This window comes from Heterocephalus glaber, unplaced genomic scaffold, assembly GCF_053883595.1.
Source record: "Heterocephalus glaber isolate CG9 unplaced genomic scaffold, H.glaber_assembly_v1.0 deba00001608, whole genome shotgun sequence".
NCBI classification, from domain to species: domain Eukaryota; kingdom Metazoa; phylum Chordata; class Mammalia; order Rodentia; family Bathyergidae; genus Heterocephalus; species Heterocephalus glaber.
This window is the reverse complement of record NW_028258379.1, coordinates 16,383,269-16,400,459: the sequence shown is the minus strand read 5'-3', so window position 1 is coordinate 16,400,459 and position 17,191 is coordinate 16,383,269. Positions and strand designations below refer to the sequence as shown.

Below are 17,191 nucleotides of genomic sequence, written 5' to 3'. Positions count from 1 at the left end.
GGAAACGTTGGGAAAGTTCTAGGAGGAAGAGGTTAAAGATTCACTTTGCTCCCACTTAGGGTCTGGGCCTCTGGCAGGGCATCTGACAGCTACAGAGGCAAGAGGCACTGCCTCTTGGGGAGGATCCTTTGCCAATTCCTGGCACAGGCCAGGGAATGTGAAGGACAGTGGGCTGTCTGCCTTGCAGCCTGGAAGCCCCTGATCAAGAGACCAAAACTCAGGCCCAAGGGGCTGCAGGCACAGCTGCAAGGTCACCAGACCCAGGCTGGGCAACCCCACCCCAGGAGCTGCTGAAAGCTGGACTGACTGGTGCTGGGCCCAAGCACAGCAGCTCCAGCAGATGGTGGTCTGTGAATTCCTGAGCCCTCCTTTTGCCCAGGAACATGAACGTGCTAGGCACTGGAAAAAGTAGCTGGCAGGAAGGGTGCTTCTGCCCCTTTCTGTGTGTGGCACAGCCAAAAAAACCCAGCTGTGGCCATCAGTAGTACAATTGGGTCTTGAAATAGAGGAAGAGTAGTACCAACACTCTCCAGAGCAAACCTGGCTCCTCCCTTCTACCCACATCTACAATCAGCTTCCAGCATCGGCTAAATTTTAGATCTGACTAATGCTGTGACCATCAGAACTCCCCCACTCCCATGCTTTTGTGTCCCCCCAAACCTGAATGCATTCACCATCTGTGATCTTCAGCCACAGAGCCACAAGAAGAGCAGAGCCCAGGGCTGGTGCTTCCTCAAGGCTCACCCACTTAACCCTCAGACTACCCCATGAGACTGGATTTTACTGTCCCCTTGCACAGATGAGCAAATCTCAGTGCAAAGCAGTGGTGCAAACTTTCCAGGGACCATAAGGCTAATGAGCAGTGGAGCGGGAACTCAAAGCCAGACTTGCTCAAGTCCAAAGTTGGACTTTTACTATCTCCTAAAGTGGCATCAGGGGACTGTGGACATAGGCAGGTCCCATGAGCGCAGGGTCCCTCTGTGTCTCAAATCTGTTTGGTTTTAGCAGGCAGAGTGCAGGCAGGTGTTGGGACCTGCTAGTGAGTGGGGGTGCAAGGAGCTTCTGAGCATCCTGTAGGTATCCGAGGGCAGATGTGACTGGTGTATGCTTCAGGTGTGTGGACACCGGTGAGGATCAGCCACAGATGCTCAACATACAGTATGGAACAGGGTTGCTTTCCTTCCGGCTGGGTGTCATCACTAGGGAGGCTTCGGGAAGGAGGCATCTTAAAATAAACAAAGAAGATGTGGTTTGGGTGAGGGCTGGGGCAAGGGGGCTCCAGCCTGTGGAAATGCTGTAGCAGACCTGCATTTCAGGCAGATGCATGCCAGGAAGGGCCCCTGGTAGGGCAGAAGCATTCACACGGGGCTGGGTGAGCTGACAACCTGGAGTCACGGAGCAGCACTTCCCACGGACTCAACTTCCACTCCCATCCCCACAGTGTGCTCAGAATCAGGCGTCCAGGCTTATTGGTTTAGTGACTAGATAAGATAGCTACAGAGGCAAATAAGTTTGAGTTTGAAATGTGTCTTTATCATTTCCTAGACCTGCAATACCCACATGTGGATGGATCTGGGAGCCCCTCAGCTATAAACTGGAGATACCACCCGCTTCAAGGAATTTCGGTGGAGATGAGATGTAACAATATCCAAAGACTCTGCCCAGTGCTCTAAGCACAGTCCCTTAGCAAGACCAGTTCCCCTTCCCCATGCGTTTGCATCCCTGTCCCTTTCCTGGAGGGAGCTAGACAGACTGCAGCCAATTAAAGCAAGCCTCCCTGCCCTACACTCCTATTCCAACTAAACTCCTATTTCAGACTCCAAAAGAAAAATAACTTATCTTTTTTCTGTACAGAGCCAGGTTCATGGCTGTTAGGAACAGGTAATGCCTACATTCCCCACCTTGGCCTTTTGCTGAAAGCATATCAAAGGGCAAAAGACTTTCCTGGAGGGAAGCAATGAGTTGGGGAGCTCTTAACTACATTCAGGGGGCCTGGAGGGGACCTGTTCTTCTCCAGTCCTCCTCTATGGGACAGCTCGCTCTGCCGAGGGAAAGGAAGGGAGAGGAGAGAAAAGAGAGGGAGCCCAAGCTCTGAGCACTGACCATCTTTAGAGTCTCTGTCTTGGTGCCTGGGATCGTCCCAGGGTCCCTGGGACCCAGGATCCTGGTGCTCTGGATGGCTCCACCTGGGGCTCAACCTGGACAGTGGTGGAAACTCAGTCACGTGCTAGAGAGGCCCTCATGGGCACGGAGGAAGCGGAAGGAGAGGACGCCATCTCATATGCTCTCCCTGTGGTAGATCCTGCTGGGTCTCTCCCAAGTGCTGCCAGCTATAGGCTCTCCTGAGAGCCCCCTTGAGGAGGGAGCCCCTATGGTCCAGGTGGGCCAGGGAGGCTCCCCTCTCACCAGGGCACTCTCAGCCACTGTTGAACTGACTGGGAGTCGAACTGGCCCATCTCCTTGCCTAAATTGGGGCTCAGGGAGTGCCCTATGCACCTGTGCTCTGGGGGGTACAGGCTGAGGCTGGCTCAGAGCTGAATCCCTGAGTCCACCTGGCTTCCTCCCTGTCCTCTGACTTTCCTCACCTTCCCAGCTTCCTCCCAAGAGCACTTCCTCAGTTCTGCTCTGCTTCTGGGGAATCTGACCTAAGACAGCAGCCTCCACCTCCCTGGAGCCTTTCCTAAACAGCAAGGTGATGGCAGAACCCAGCAACCAGGAACATGCCCAAACTGGCCTGGCAGGGATGCTTACATGCGCCCCCATCAGCTGAGAAGGCCGATTAAACGAGAGACTCAAATGTGTCTGGGGGAGACTCCAGAATCGGCAGTGGGCCCAGAATCAAGGGGAACACAGAGACCTCCCTGGGGGCCACTCCAGCCTGGAGGACCAGAGCCTGGATCAGGACCATGACTCAGAAAGCCAACATGTCCTCCAGCTCACCCGAGCAGCCTGTCACTCTGCAGCCAGGCTCCATTGGCAGCACATAGTCATGCCACTTTGCCTCTCTAGTCCCCCACCAGAAAACTTTAGTTCATCTTCCTGTGAAAAGAGAGACTGAAAAATGGGAACTAGGAATGCCAAGCAGGACAGGGGAGAAGAAGTCCCCTGAGGAAAGGGAGTTTGCCAGAGACCAAAAAGGGTGTTGACTGCTAGGCGCAGTGTTGCAAGCCTGTAATTCCAGCTACCTGAGAGAAGGAAACAGGAAGACTGAAAGTTGGAGGGCAGACCTGGCAACTTAGGGAGATCCTGTCTCAAAATAAAAAATAAAAAGGGCTAGTACCTCTGGCAGTGGAGCACTTGCCTAGCATGTGTGAGCCTCTAGGTTCATTCCTCAGTGCATAAATAAATAAATAGGTAAATAAATTAATAAATAGTCAATCAATCAAAACAACAACAACAAACTGTCCGCTGAACTGTCTAAGTATTGTCAATGGTCTGACTCGGGTGTCCAGTGTGACACCTGGGTGATCACATCACTGACTACAGACATCCACCAGTACCCCCAGCACCCCACACTTCTGCTCCAGGCTGTGGGGTGTGAAACTTTGGGCTGTGAGCACCTGGAGGGAAGCCAAGGCCACAGACGCAGAGAGGATAAACATTTTGTCCCAAACAGTGAGCGCATGTTGGACTCCATCCAAGGTGGGGAGGTGTTCTGATTCTCCTCGGGGATGTGATTAGCATCCCAAGAGCCAAGGTGGGGGGATGGAGAGGAGACCAAGGTCGCAGGAAAGTGGGCAAGGAGTCTGCTGTGGAGCCTGTGACCTTGGCAAGAGACCCTGCCTCCTTCGCTTGCCCCCCTCCACAAGAGCACTGGGTGGTGGGTTAAGGTAGAGACGGCCACATAGAAGGAAGGACAAATACATCCGGGTATGCGTGGGTATGTGGGTATGCATGCAGGTATACATGAGGGTGTGGTCCCCCACTGCAGGAGTTAGGGTCATATTGGTGGCAGGAGAGGTGAAAGACCGTAATTTTCAGGCTCCAGAAAGATGAGATGTGGAGAGAGTATGCTGGGGAAAACAAAGTGTGAAACACAAAAGGAAGAAAACATTGCTGTGAGTTGACTGAGGAGGGATATAAAGTCGGACATGGGAGACACATGGGGGCAGGAAGGTGGGGACGCCCTAGAGCTGGGGATGACAGGAATGCGCTTTCTAAAAGTGCACCCCGCCGCATGGGCATGCTTCCAGTCCACCTGTTTAACTCATGCATTAGGTCCACAGTCTACCAACGTGGTTACCTCCTCCTCTGTAGAGGTTTCTGAAAATTGATTTACGGAAAAGCAAGACTGCAAGAATGGCAAAGGAACAAAAAGGAGAGTAAACAGAGGACTTTCTTGGTGTAAGCACCCGTGTCATGGCTTTTACAAGGATGCAAGGACTTGGGGGAACAAAAGCTAGAGTTCTAGGATCTCTTTCACATGGGTCTTTGAAGGGGGACACAGCACATTTCTTTTATTCTTTCTTTCTTCCTTTCTTTTCTTTTTAATTTTATTTTTTGTGGAACTGGGGAATGAACTCAGGGTCTCCTCACTGAGCCGTACCCTCAGCCTCTTTTAAAATTTATTTTTATTTTAAATCATTATTTCTGTGGTACTGGGGATTGAATCCAGGGCCTTTGCACTGAACTACATCCCCTGCCTTTTTTAATTTTTAATTTTGAGACAGGATCTCCCTAAGTCTCTAAGCTGCCCAGGCTGGGCTCGACTTGCAATCCTCTTACCTCAGTCCCCCAGAGTCCTGCGATTATAGCCATGCACCACCACCATGCCTGGCCAGCACATTTCAAAGAAAATAAATAAAAAGATGGAAACTTTGAAAATGTTGAACCCACTTTAATGCATGTTTAAATGATGCAAAAGGGTATTCACATGTATTTTATTGATTGCCTGTTCAAACTTAGACTTAGATGTGTAGTACATTGTGAAGGTGACATCACATGGTATAATTTACTATCTTGGTGACCTTAATCAAAATCCTTAACCTCAGTGCTTTAGTTTCTCCTTCTGTAAAATGGGAATAATTATGACACTTACACCTTTCAGTCGTTACAAGGATAAATGAGATAAACTGCACAGAGTTCTAGAACAGCAGATACTCAAAACAATGCCTCTTCCTTCTCCCTCACTCAGAAGAGTAATCACAGAGATACAACATTTGAAAAAGTCAGGAAACCAGGCCAGCACTCAACATCACTGTGGTGAACAGTAAAGAAATATCTCAAAGAAATGCCATGATTAGGTACCGGGTAATGGTGCAGTTAATGTGAGGAGAACTTATTGCTGGGGAGGGTGGGAGTGAAAACATTCACAATGTGGAGGAAGGAAAAGATACTGAACAATTTTTAAAGCTTTAAATTCATAATGTGGTTCATCCCCAAAGTGAAAACTGCTGGTTAAAGAAAAGATGAGGTTTTAGGGCATCGAGAACAAAGCGTGTCCCCAGGCTCAGTATGGAAATGACAGAGACCACGACCACCTGAACTGTGGAAGTCCGATTGTCAGAACTGTTCTTCTGGGAAATTCGGTGCAAACTAGGGAAGGTCTGAGATCAAGGGTCCAACATATAAAGGAATCACTTTCTAAGTTTTATAAATGGCAAAGACAGGAGAGGAAAGGGGCACAGAGACCAACAGAGGCAGACTTAAGGACTTAGGGGAGAATATTTCAGAAATAAGTTAGAAACAGTAAAAAGAATGGTCACACCGTGATTAATGATAAAATCAAGGCCATCTAGTAAAAAAAAATATGAAAAATCTTTACAAGGGAGCACAAAGGGACACAGAAAATAGATAAGAGATACTTTGGGCTCTGAGGACTCTTTATTTAGCAAGTCACCAAATGTAATATTTCTAAATTAATGGAGTATAATAGAGAGAGGGGGAAAACAGAAATAGACAGCAGAATGGACATGGAAAGACGCAAGCATGGTGGTTAGAAATGACTGCCTTCCGAAGTGGTGTTTATAGTGAGGTTTATAGACACCTCAATTTACATTTTCTTACTAAGAGATTTTCAGTTCGCACCGTGAAGGAATGAGCCTCCATCTGCAGCCCGTGATGGAGGGTCTAGAGGGAAGAAACCAAAGGCTTTAAGCACAATTAGCCTGCCTCCGACATTCTGAGCCTGGCCTGGGGAATTGGCATTTGCTTGTGTCATTCCTTTCTTTGGCATCTGCAAAGTGAGTTTGGTGCCTGTCATGAGCAGACACTGTACCAGGAGATGGAGGGGAATACTGACACCCTGACGGCTGTGACACCAGAGGGCTGCTGCCCATCACGGCACTGATGTTCAGGAGTGCACGCAGGAGTGTTTGGAGATCCTCTGGTCACCCATTGGTCTTACAGACAAAGGAACAAGTGGAGAGAGACAAACTCGGGTCTGGATTAGACAGAGGCATCAGGCAGCGGCTCCTGGGAGCAAATGTGATAGATGGGTCAATGTAGAAATCAGTTTTATTTCTGAGAACAGTTTGGAACCATCCACAAGCGTCCAACCACATCAGGAGGCTGTCATGTTTCAAGGTAATACTTCCGATATTTTTAGCAAATGGATTCTACAGCTTTGCTTAGAATGCTTCCACTTGCCCTCTCTCTGTCCCCATTTCCCACCCTAAATGATTAGGCACCCCACAACTAAGTGGGATGAGAAGGCAAGGAAGGAGCCCAAGGAAGACAAAGCCAACGTGTGCACTTGGCAGATATCTATGCAGGTCTCTCTCCTAGCACATTCCCCTCCTCTCCTGACGCTTTTATCATCCCAAGCACATCTTATGTCTGGTCCCTGGAGATGTATGGCTTTTTTTCATATTTTAAAATTTTATATAAATGGTATCCTCTTATCTCTAAAAGTCTATGGGATACCCTTCCTTTACCTCTGCTACTTACTGCCCAACAAATCTACTAAGACAATGTATTAGATTAGGCCCTGCTTTAAAATATGCATCACCAAGGACAGGGGCGGGGGTGAAGATTCTGCACAAGAAAGACGGCACCTCTATGTGTCTGTTGCCCAAGAGCAAAGCCTGAACTTGCAGGGACAAATATTCATTTCTTGATCCCTCCTCCTGGGCCCAAGGTGGTCCTTCCCAAGGAGGAGCAGCAGCAGATGGGCATCTGCAGCCAGACTTAGCTCAAGAGTCACTACACAAGAGTGCTCTCAATTGAGTGCCCCAGAGTAAATAGTAATTACACGTTCCTTCTAGATTACTCGAAGCCCGAGACAGGGAAGAAGAGAGTCACAGATGGCTGACCACAATACCCGTAATGTGCACACGTGCACACGCACTCAAGCTGGTCACATGTCTGGCTTCGGAATTTTCCCCAAAGAGCGTGATGGCAGTTCTACATGTCCCTTGGAATATGCCAGTCAGGTCCCCACGGAGGCATCAGAAATTGCCCTTCCCTATTCGCACTCTTCATTCCTTGCTGAGTTCTCCCTAAAGTTGCACCACCAGACGTGAGACACAAACAATCTCTTAGTTACTCTGTCCAAGGAAGAGGAATTGGCCCAAGCAGAAACTACACTGTGGTGACTGGGGACACTCACGGACACACAAGACCTCTTATTGAAACCACTTCCCATCTTCCCATCTGCACCTCTGCAGCCACAGTGCTAGGCTATGGAGAGTGGATTTCCATGGGAGGCGAAAGGTTTGACCAGATTATCCCAGAGTGCAGACAGGTAATGGGGGATGTTCATATTTCCATACCAGGAGGTAACTGGAGATGGGAAAGCAGCTACCTTTGGCAGGGAATGGTGGAGGACCGGATATGTCTGTACGTCATCCCTGAGCAGCATGTTTTACTGTCCAGAATGTCACCCTCCTTCTCCACAACAATGGCTCTGAGGGTTCATTATCTAGAAGGTATTTTTCATGGGTTTCCTTTAATTCTCACAACTCAGGAGGGAGGTGCTCTCATCACCTCCACTTTACAATGAAGAAACTGAGGGTAATGTGAAGAGGTGAGAAATCTGCCCAGTACTGCAGCTGGTACAAAGTGGCTGAGGCCCAGTAGCTTAGCATAAAACCCGCTGTTCTCCCAGACAGCTTCATGGGGGTTGCCATGCAGAGGAATCATTTAGTCTAATTCTGGTAAGCACTTGCAGTTTTAAAGGAATGTTTTCACTTGGTTTTTATTTTAGCTTCATGCCAATCTTATGAGACTCAGAGCAGTGTCGGGTCCCATTCAGCGGGAAAAGAAAGAGTGACAGCAGAGCTTGCAAGGTCCCCTGCTTGGCAGCTCCCCTCCCAAATCCCAGCTCTCCTTTCTGATGCTGCCAAAGGACTATCAGAACACCTGGAAGGCTGTGTGCCTGGTGTCAGGGCTTCTCCAGATGTGTGGGAGCCTAGATGCAACTTCTGGGTGGCAGGATTGGAAAAGGAGGAGTAAGAAGACCCTAGAGATACAAAACAAAGGTCTGTGCAAAATAAAACAAAAATCAAAAGAGCAGAATTTGAATCCGTGTAGCCCTGACCCAGTGTCCACTAACTTCCCAGATGTGCTTACAGGAGGGGAAAGGTGAGGACAGAGAACCAACCAAGGAGAGTAGTGCAAAGCAAGGGACCCCCTCCCTGAAAAGCCACAGCTGGGCCCACAGCCTTGGCTGGGAGGGACACAGGCTGACTGACCCATGGTTATTGGTTATGTTTTGTTCGCGGTTCATCCTAGCCAACAGTTCTGAACATGTAAACTCTTAGAGCGGGAGGGTCCCAGAGATCTCCTGCAACCCCGCATCTATGGAGGGGACTGAGCTCCCAGGAGTACAAGCAGCTTCATTACAGCTGACCTTGGGCTTGGGCCACCTGGTACCTGCCACGGCACACCAGGCTGTCCTCGGAGCCCCAGAGCCAGCAGATGGAAGCAGCCCTCAACCAAGGGCCTCTTTCCAGTTGGCTTTGTTGTTCAACTTTTTGGTTTGTTTGTTTTGTCCTTTGACTCAGTGTTTCTCTATGTAGTTCGGGCTGGCCCCAGACTCATGGTAATCCTCCTGCCTTAGCCTCCCAAGTGCTGAAATCACAGGCATGTTCCACCATGCCTGGCCATTGTTCAACTTTTAATTTCAAAATTATTGTAAATTTTCAGGGAGTTGTACAGAGAGGGGAAGGGGAAGGCCCTACATACTCTCCTCCCACCTCCCTCAGCTCGCCTTTGTACACAGTTGTCACATAACCTCCGATACTCTTGGGGTGGGAGGACCCTTCCTAAGACTGATTCAGGAAGCAGACGACTCATGACATTTCTTTCTGCTACTTATCCTGTCTCCTCATTGCCAGAAGCCCTGAAACATGCACACACGTACACACACAGCCTACTCAGCAATAATTTCACTCCTGAATATTGCTAGAAAGATCACTAAGCCAAGCTAATCAATTGTTGCAGCCAGGCACTGGTCCCCAAGAGACGCTGGACTTTTGCTGCCATCGTTTAACCCTCAGCAGCCTTCGCTGTTATGCCGTCTTCCAAACGCAAGCAGAAATGCTGTTCTGGGGAAGAAGAATCCAGTACCCAAACTAATGCTCATAACTCACCACCTTTCAGAGGCCTTATCTGTGCTAATGAAAGCAGACATTTTGGAAAGCTTCAGAGGGGAGGTCCTCACTCTCATGTGCACCCCCTGGGATCACAGTGGTTAAAGGAAGAAGAGAAATGCAGGGCCGGCAGAGTCTAAGCAGCCAGAGGAAGCGGGTTCAGCTCAGAAAGGGGAGGGGAGAGAGCATGAAAGTGAGAGAAAAAGTCACAGGAGAGATTCCAGTTACCAATTAAATCTGACATCCGTTTAGACAAAGTTTTTCTCCTTCTCTCTCTCTCTCTGTCTGTCTCTCTCTCTCTGTCTCTCGACTGGGGCAGGGACCATGATCAGTGGGTCAAGAGCTGCTTCAGTAGTTCAGGCAGAACATTCATAGCTTCAAATCCCTCCCCTGTGAGAGATTCTGCAATCACTTTACATGCATTTATTGAACACATATTATGCGCCAGGCCCAGCACTAGGCACTGGGGCTTTGTAGGTAACAAGGAGACCCAAAGTGAGGCAGTGACCATCTGGGTGTTTAGTAGTAGTGCCTACCAACTGCTAGGAGGGGGAGTAGAGAGCAGGGAGTAAGAACAGGGGGACTTTAAAGTTTGGCAGCATTGGGATTCATACTCCAGACTCCATGCTCCAATCAGGAAGCAAATGGCGCATCAGTGGGGAGAGAAGAGGAGGAGGGCCATTGCCTGGCTGCATCATGAGTCCTTACACTGACACACAGGAGAGTGGGGGACACCGGCCCGGGGCACTACTCATGAGAGGACATTTTTTGCAGGAACACAGGGTGATGCCCACTGGCTCAGGGATGCATCTGTCAAGCAGTCACAGTAAGAGAGAGGAGGGCAGAACAGTCACCTACTGTCCACAGATGCAACTGGACTGCCTGGCCTCCTCAGCAGGTACAGCTCAAGCTGCTCTCAGGGAATGCGAGGTACAGAGGGGTGCAGGAGCGACTTGGAGATCCAGGAACCAAGCTGGTCATTGGAATGTGAGCCAGAGCCAACAGAGCAGACGAAACTCTGAGTGATGCTGCCGGAGCCCAGCTGTGTCCTCAGTTCTCCCATGTGGTTTAAAAACCACTGTGAGCTCTGCTCCTAGAGGGTGGTCCATTGAGAGTTCAGTGGAGGTCGTGCTGACTGACCCACCCTTCACGGGAAGCCGCCCCTGGGGAGGCTCGGAGCCGTCTGTGGGGTGTGTAGAGGCAAGCGCTCTGTGTAGGTCACATAAAAGTGCCCACGCTACCTGGGCACAGGATGGGCACTTTAGTGCATTTAGTCCTCCCAACAAGCTACGAGCCAGCTTCTATTGTTATCTCCACTCAGTAGAGGGCAAGAGCAAGACCTTGAGGGCCTCTGTAGCTCTCATCTCACTGCTGAGAAAGGGTGTTGCCAAGATTTGAACCCTGGCTGTCTGCTCTTAACCACAGCTCCATACTGTCCGCAGGAGTGTGTTAGGTTGGACAGGACAGGGGTAAAGCGTCGGCCCTGGGCTTGGGAGCTCCTGGTCTAGTGAGGGAGCCACAGAAACAATCAGCCCACAGGGGAACATGCAGAGTAGAGAGAGATCAGCCAGGGCTATGAAACCTTAAGAAGAGGGAGAAGACTTGACAGAAAGGCTGATGTAGATGTGGTTAAAAAGACACCTTGACCGGAAAGAGCAAGACACATAGGCTGCTGTGCCCAGGTACTGGGGAAATAAAGAGCAAGTGATCCTACAGAGAGCACACCACTGCCCCGTGCCACTGCTGACCTCCCAAACAGGCAAAAAAGCCTGAGTAAAAGGAAAACTTCTCACCTGGTGGCACGGGAAAGGACAGTGTCCTCAGAGAATGCTGGAGAAGGAAGCCTCCCTCCGGGGGACCTAAGCCTGTCTCAGCAGCCATGTGGCTCTGACCATCCTCTCTCTTCTGTGGTGCCCCAGAGAATGAAGCGACAGAGGTCAGAAGGCTCGCCTGAGCTGCGACTGGACCTCAGCTTGGCCTTAACTTTGCATGACGTTGTCTGGGTCGCTTGGGTTGCTTTCTGGCTGATGATCAGGGATCCCTCCACCTGCCTTCACCTGAGCAAGTGGGCCAGATGGGCTTGGAAGTCCTCCTGGGAAGACAGTGGAGCAGAAGCACCAAGAGACCTGGATGGAGCAGAGGTCCAAGTCGGGGCAGACATGCCAGCTGACTTTGCAAGGGGAAGAGGCGACCCTTTCTTTCCCTTTCACAGAGGAAGTCTCTGCTCCATTCCTTCAGCCCCACCAGGCAACAAGGGGGACTGCGGCTGCTGGAAACTGAGTCATACTCTTGTCTGGGTGTCCTCAGCTCCAGGTTGGGCAGGAGAACTGACTTGGGGAGTTGAAGGCACACGGCCCCTCCAGCTCCTCGGTGAACCAGTGTGCTATGGGGTGCGTGGGGGGACTTCCTTCAGCCCACTCTGGGTTCGGTTTCCATTTCTGCTCTGTGACTCCATCCCCGCTCTGTGACTCCATCCCCTCTGCCCCCCAGCCCCACTTGCTCTTCCACTGTGCCCAGCAGGAAAGTTGTACAGCAGCCTGAAAACGCTGATGGCTTAACTGGTTTAATTTTTTTCCCAGCAGCCCTGAGGGGTTTTAACTCTTTCCTCCTGAAGAAACCCAGCTTTTGGAGTTGAATGTTTAAACTCTCACTGGGAGACTCATAAATATTCGGAGTCACTCTCTCCCTCTCTGTTTGATTAGGAAATGAGCCTTTAACTCAATGTAATCCCCAAGCCATTAACAAAAAAGCCCTCAACAGCTCCACTATTAGAATTTCACTCTTAACCCGCTGAGGATTGAATTAGATTAACATAACTACCCACAATCTGAGTTTATTTTCTGTGCCAGATAGAAATGTGTTTTCAGGAAAGGTGAGAAGGGGGAGGGAATGGAGGAGGGAGAGGGGGAGGATAATGAAATGTAAAAATAGAGATAAGAAAAAGATGGACAGATATACTGTAGGAGTGCAGTGATGGGAGACAGAGCTGTGCCATGGTCTTTGGTTTAAAACTCCTGCCAGTTGCTATTTTCTTATTTATGGGGTGTTTGGAGAGACCTTAGCTATGTGAAACGGTTTGGATTAGGGGAGCACTTTCCAGGTATTTGCAATTCCTTCTTCCTTGAGATTGATGGACCTGCACCTGAGGTTGCTGTATTCCAAAGCACCTGCTCATTGTCCCCAATTTGGGAGGACGTCAGGACTGGATTCCCACATGCTAGAGGAGGGAGGCCACATGAAACAACAGTGCATGCCCACAGGCAACTGCTTGCTTCCATCCAGAGAGATAAACAACAGAGAGCGTGGAATGGGCTGGATTCTCTAGACAGGAAGTCACAGACAGCGCCCCCCCCCCATGACCAATTGCATTTAAGAAATCAGTATGGAAAAAAATGAGTTTGATGGGCGCTTAGACCACATAAAATTAATCGTTATTGAAGCAGAAAGTAAGTAATCAGAGGCCGCCTTATGCAAATGTGCTGGTTTCTCACAGCTGCATCTCTATAAAGCCCGGTGGGGAGAAATCACATCCTGAACTTTAAGATGAAAGCCAGGGCCTCCATCACACCACCAAACAAGCCTTTAACCCACCTGGAAGCATCCACGGAGAGCAAGGCAAGGCCAGTTCTTCCCCAATGTTCCCACAAATATTCTTCTCTGTGGACGTTAACACTAATGAGAGCACAGGACTTGCTCAGGAATGCGCTGCTCTCTCCCACTGCATTTAATCAGGAGCAGGGCCAGCCAGGCCCTAGGGTGCATGTTGGGAAGGGAAGGAAGGATTTGCTCTTGTACAGAAAGGTTAAAAAAATGCCACCCTGTCTCTAAAAAGCCACTGAGATGGGAAAGTCCTGCCAGTTCAGCTTTGCCAACAGTGGCCTGCTCCGACTTCTTAGTGCAACATCTCAATCAATTGACTCATGTGAGCTTTAATTAACAATAACCCACCAAAGCCCACTCCAGGGTTATTGTGGGAAAACCTTAGCAGGATGCATTTATCAAAACAGAGTCCTTGCAGTAGGGAAAATAGTAATCATTCTACGTGGATAATTCAGTTAACCTTTTCTTTCTGGATGTCTTGGCCTTTACTTTCCATACTAGGTCTTAAATAGTGACGCTGACCCCCACTTTACTCCTTATTCTGGATTTCTCCACTGATGAATGTGGTCTTACTATGTGAACACGTGAAGCTTGCATTCTAATTTCTCATTCCTCCTCGATCCCCTCTCTCTCCCAAAAATAATGAATGATGGGATTAAAGACATTATTAACTAAATTAAATGCAGGCAAAAATAAAGAACCAAGTGAAAGTTAAGGTTTCATAAAAGTCAAAATAAAAATAAGATCAAATTGCCTCTAACATATACTCATCTTACTTGCTTTCATCAACTATTTTGCCCATAAACCAGTTTTGTTTGCAATCAAATAAAGTTCAGACTTATTTGCCTTCTTTAATGCTTTTAAATTTTTGGAAATATTGTTTCTTTGTTATGGTATTCTCTACCCAAAAAATCAAAATGCCATTCTCAGCAACATAACATCTGTAGTAAATAGAAACTGGTAATAAAAAGAATGAGCTACATCTTAGAAGTTGTACATAGCATACATTAACATCATGTAATTTTTTTTCAAAATTGAAGACTACTTTTGCATAAATGCTATAAAATCCTCTCCTCAAGTGCAGGATTTTTGAGTAACACTATCTATTATCCAGAAGCTAAAGCCCCAGAGCTTCCAGGGGAGTCTTGCGGCAGGTAAGCCCTGTGGATGGGACAGTGGCTGGGGAGGGCCATCTCCCAGCCACCCAACCTGCATGCAGCCAGCACACTGTCAGATTGTCTGAAACAAGCAGGGCTTTGATGAGAATCATAATATTAAGTTTCCCCCTCAGTGAAGGATGCAGACTGATGCTCTCAACAGCTCCCCACACCTGGCTTCATCCTTCCTGACACTTCATCCCCACCAAGTTCCCCTTTCAGGATCAAGAAAATACACCCAAAGCATGAGCCAGCCCAAGCCTGTGCGGCAAGACAGATCGCCACTCTCATCTTGACTTCTCAAAGCAAACTTGCTCCGTGGAGGGGAACAAAAGTCATTTTTCTCTGAAGTGCTGTAGACAAGCTGGCCATCGGGACTGTGGCAACTCTCGCTGACCCTGGAAGCTCCCAGGGTGACCTCAAATATGGCAGGACCCCTTCATCATCACCTGTCCCTATGAAGCAGGTCTCCCCTCTGTCACCTTCCCCAGTTCGCCAAACCAAATGCCAGAGCTGCAGCAAATAAAAGTTTTCACGCTGGGAGACTTAACCACCCCGCTGAGCTGCCTGTAAACTTTCCCTTGCCCTTTTGATTTACTTACTTTTTCTCCGCAAAAACAAATAAAAATAAAAGGGAACCTACTGATTCCAAATGAGTTTGTGTAACTGTCCTGCCTAGCCATTCTGAGACCCTCTGACCTTCCCGTGACAGTCAGAGAAAAGCAACATTTTACTCCTGGCCACGCAGGGATGCTTTAGTGTGTAGAAAACCAGGATGAAAGAGCAGGCATGGGGAGATATTTTTATCCGAGAGAGAGGAGAGAGAGAGAGAGAGAGAGAGAGAGAGAGAGAGAGAGAGAGAGAGAGAGAGAGAGAAAGAGAGAGAAAGATAGAAAGAGAGAGAAGTGCAGGGAGAAGGACAGGAGGCACAGGGAAGCCTGGGTGGAGATCAGGGGAAGGTGTTGGGTGACTCACATGCCTGGGCTGGCTGGAGAATGGGCGGCCGTGGACTGGTCACTCAGGTGTTTCCAGTGGCTGAGGACTTGTCGCTCAGCTCCTCCGGCACCAGCTGACAGTCCCCTGTCTGTGTCTCTTTGTGACTGAGGACACAGTACTCCCAACCTATAAATAGATCCCGACTCCGTGATTGATATAACAGGCAGCTGACAAAAAAAAAAAAAAAATCCCGCACAACCATAACCAGGTCTTAAACAAAAAGCTGTGGACTTTCAACCCCACCAAGTCCCGTGCAGACTCCACAGCCACCGACAGGCACGGGGAAGTGGGGAGTACATACATCATGGGGGTGGTGGGGGGAGGGCCAGAACAAGGGGGAGTGTGAAAGACAATGACTCCTATATGGCAGGGCTTCACTGGGTCACAGGAGAGCTGGTGAGTGATGGCCTGCAGGGAGCACAACAAGGGGAGGAGCCGGGTGGGAGGTCCTGACCCCAGAAAGGAGAGCCTCCCCACCATCATCCGGGGACTGGGGCCCATCAGGACCCAGTCAAAGTCCTGACTTAGGAGCATTCGTCAGCTCAGGAGTTTTCCATGAAAGTTTCCATTCCTCCTGCCAAACCAGGAGGCAGGGAGGGAACAGAGCTTTCCTGGCTTGGGGGACAGGCAGAGGCTCCTGGAGGGTGGGGGGAGGGTGCAGGTGAGGGCCCTGGCAAAGGGTGCAGCTGGCCATGCCCGTGAGGCAGGGGATCCCGAAAGGCCCAGTGGCCATCCCAGCAAAGAAACTGCTTGCGGTTTAAAGGCTTTGGAGTATTGGTGTCTCTGCTTTTTCCAGAAAGATTTCCTGGGAGGCTAAGTTCTCTAAAAAGATTTCTTCTTTTGGAAAATGAGCTCCACTTCTTGGGATACTGACTGGTCTCTAAGAGACATCAGCTGCTCCAGTTTCTGCACAGTTGGGATAGCCTTCTATGGTCAGGCTGGCCCAGCTCTGGGAGCTGAGCCAGGGGCCCAAGTTTCCAGAAGATGGGAGAGCCACGAGAAAGGACAACAGCATGGCTGCCAGACAATGAGCCAGGTGAGCACTGATCATGTCTGGACACCCTCGTGTGATCACATGAGCCATCTGGCTTGATTTTCTGGGTTACTTGTACATGCTTACTTAGGTGGGATTCGCAGTGAGATGTTGTTTAAGAGGGGTTATGGTTTCTGGGAATGGTGGTGCATGTCTGTAACTCAAGCATTTGGGAGGCTGAAGCAGGAGGATCAAGGAGAGGGTTCAAGGCCAGCCTGAACTCTATAGCAAGACCCTGTCCCAAACCTTCCCCCCTCCAAAAAAAAAAAAAAGAGGGCCATGGGCCAGCCCCTTGCTAACATGGAAGGGACAAACCCTTTAGAATCCTTAAAACACCTCCATCTTCAAAAAAAAAAAAAAAAAAAAGAACAAGAAGTGAGTCCACCTCTTCCTATTAGATCTAATCCAGTACCCTCCAGGATAACAGGAACTCTGAGGATGGATACCAGCCAAGCTGGTGAAGTCAAAAGCCTGTTTCCTACATAGGACCACAAATAGTCCCACAGTAGCCTGTCACTGGAACAAAAGCTCCACCCGGGTAAAAACCACATGTTGGTCCTATTTGCCATTGTGTCGCCAGGGTACTGTGATGCTTGACATATAGTAAGACCTTCCTGACTGTGGACTGACTGAATGGATGGATGGAGGGATGAAAGGAAATGAATGAGTGACCCCTAAGGATGACTACCATTTGAGTCACTCTTTTGGGCTGTTTTGTGAGGGTGTCCCTAGAAAGGTGGAGAGTTAGGAGCAGGACTCCAGGCAGGAGTCCTCCTCAGTTCTGTCTGAGAACCACCATGCTTCTGGGTTTCAGGTCACTATGACCAGTAGCCACAAAGCACTGCCCTCTAACCTGGCCTGGGCACACATGG

The 17,191-nt window shown here is 49.3% G+C and overlaps 1 protein-coding gene across 1 annotated transcript in view; it reads right to left on the bottom strand.

Annotated features, from left to right (window-relative positions):
* Window positions 1-8,221: 8,221 nt before the first annotated feature.
* Gpatch2l (G-patch domain containing 2 like) overlaps window positions 8,222-17,191 on the bottom strand; it is a 139,948-nt gene continuing 130,978 nt past the window's right edge. Inside the window, exon 15 of the transcript XR_015445052.1 lies at window positions 8,222-15,412. The gene's annotated coding sequence lies outside the window, so the exon portion shown is untranslated. The remainder of the gene's footprint in view (window positions 15,413-17,191) is intronic.